Raw genomic sequence first — 2569 nt, 5'->3', positions numbered from 1 at the left:
GCCAGCGCACCGCAGCGGCGAGAACGAGTGACGGGGAGGGCAGCCGCTACCACGTGACCCGGGCACACACACACCCCTCCCTCCGCCCGCCCCTCGCCGGCCGCTGCGGCGACTCCGCCCCCTCCCTCCGTACAGCCACACCGCCGCACCGCCGCCTCCCTCCGTCTGCTTTCCTCTCCTCCTCCCATGTCCCTTCTCCCCCGTCCTGGCTCCGCTTTCCCCTCCTCTTTCTCCGCCAGGCCGACCTTCCCGCCTCGGACTGGGAGCTCCGCCACGCTGCCCTCCCTAGAGCTGCCCCCCCACCTGGGGATACCTCCCGTCACCTGGAGGGTTTCCGAGGGCCGCCTGTGGCGCCAGGCAGACCGGCTTTTCAGGACCCCGGGCCGGGCCAACTTACCTAGAGCTAGCCCAACCCCGATCCCCAGCCCAACCCTGGACTTCCCGCCCGGCAGACCTCCAAACGCTGGACTTTCTGGGGACACAGCCCCTTTCTGTCCCCTCTACACCCGTGATTTCATCCAGTCCCATAGTCAGAGAAGACCTATCTATGTTCCGATGATTGCCGATTTAGATTTCAGACCAAGACTCCTACATCCAGCAGCCCCGTTTGATTATATACGCCCTTACACACCTCAAGTTTAAGGTGTAGACAGGTGTGTGCATGTGTCAAAATTCAGTAAATTCACACTTGATTTGTGCGTTCACCTTGTATGTAAATTTTACATCAAAAGGAAAACTGGAAACACGACATGTTTGCCGAGGTATGCAGAGGGAAGTGCTTTGATGTCTGCAATTTAAATGAATTACAAAAACAAGATGGGCTGATGGATGGAGGCCTAGATAAATGTAAGTAGAGCAAGATGTTAGTTTAGATGTTGTATATGGAATGAAAATATTTTAGATGTAAAATTCTTTCCAATTTGCTCTTTGAAATTGTTCAGTATAAAATGTTGCAGGAAATGTACCCTGTAAGACATTTTTACATGTGCAACACCCCTTCTACCCCCTCCCCCATCTCATCATCTCATACTCACACACACCTTCCTTCCCCATCTCAAACTTTACTGTTTTGGTTAACCTGTCAGTTCCTAAAGCCAACAAATTAGGTTTCTTTTCTTTCTATTTCTCTCCCTCCCTCCCTCCCTCCCTCTCTCTCTCTCTCTCTCCCTCTTTCCCTCTCTCTCCCTCCCTTCCTCTCTCTCTCTCTCCCTCTCTCCCTCCCTCTCTCTCCCTCCCTTCCTCTCCCTCTCTCTCTCCCTCTCTCCCTCTCTCCCCTGCTCCACCCCCACCAAACTTTATCTCCTGCCTTTTATAGCTCATTTAATCCATTAACAAATCTGAAGCTATTCTACCTTCATCACATGTCCTCAGTCTCTCTGCTTCTCACCTTAGGTATTGCTATTACTCTAAACCAAGCCAACATCATCTCTTGTCTGGGCTTCTGTAATAGTCCACCTACAGTCACTTCTCCCTGGCATAGTGTCAATTTTAAATGGATTACTCTGCTCAAACCCAATAGCTTTCTATTGCACTTTGAAAAAATTGCAGCACCTTACTTTGACCTGCAAAGCCCTGCACGAACTATGGGCCCTGCTTCTCTTTCCAAGGCTCTCCTGCCGCCCTGTAAGCACAGTTCTCTAACCACAGTGGCCCTCTTTCCCTCCCTTTCTCAGTGCTTTATCACCCTTTGTGATGCAGTTCAAGAGGTTCTCAAGCAACACTTCTGTGACTTGCTTTTTCCTTTTATGCACCAACTACCATCTGCTACTCAGGTAAAATGAGGCTGGTATGAACAATCTAGCAGGCAGAAAAGAAAAGAGGATGCCACTCTGAAAAGGCTGCATACGTTCCTTTTCATATAGTTGTATGGTTCCAACTATATAACATTCTGGATAAGGCAAAGCTCTGGAGATTGTAAAAATACCATTGGTTGAGGGGAGGGAGGGGTGAAAAGGTAGCACACAGTGGTTTTTTTAGGGCAGTGAAACTGTTCTGTATGATACTACAGCGGTGGAGACATGTGAAATGTACAACCCCAAGAGTGAACACTAAACTATGGACATCAGATTATGTGTCAGTACAGTTTATCTGTGGTAACAAACGTACCACTGTGGTGCCAGGTGTTGATAGTGGGGGGAGGCTATTTATGGGGATGGAAGGTATGTGGGAACTAGGTACTTCCTGTTCAAGTTTGCCAGGAACCTAAAACTGCTCTAAAAATGAAGTCTGTTTTAAAAGGGTGGGAGGTGGGGGTAGAGGGGTTGAGGGAGACTGCCATTTAAATTTTTAAAGGAGAATGGAACTGAAAATTAGCCAATGCAAAGGAAATAAGACCCTCTGTTCCGTGATAATGCCTATGAATTAAATCTGTGTTTGTGAGCCTCACGTTTTTGAAAGACCACCTCCTTCCTGTGAAGCTTTGTGGGTGACAGTCAGAGGCTATAAAACTAGATAACCCTGGTCAGTCAACAGCCATACCACTGGTCACAAAGCGCTTTGAGCTCATCGGTGCCAGAGGAGGAAGCTGCGCGGCACAGGGCTGAGCAGTGCCAGAGTGCTGTGTCGCTGC

The sequence above is a fragment of the Manis javanica genome, chromosome 15, assembly GCF_040802235.1.
Source record: "Manis javanica isolate MJ-LG chromosome 15, MJ_LKY, whole genome shotgun sequence".
Lineage (NCBI taxonomy): Eukaryota > Metazoa > Chordata > Mammalia > Pholidota > Manidae > Manis > Manis javanica.
This window is presented reverse-complemented; position numbering follows the sequence as displayed.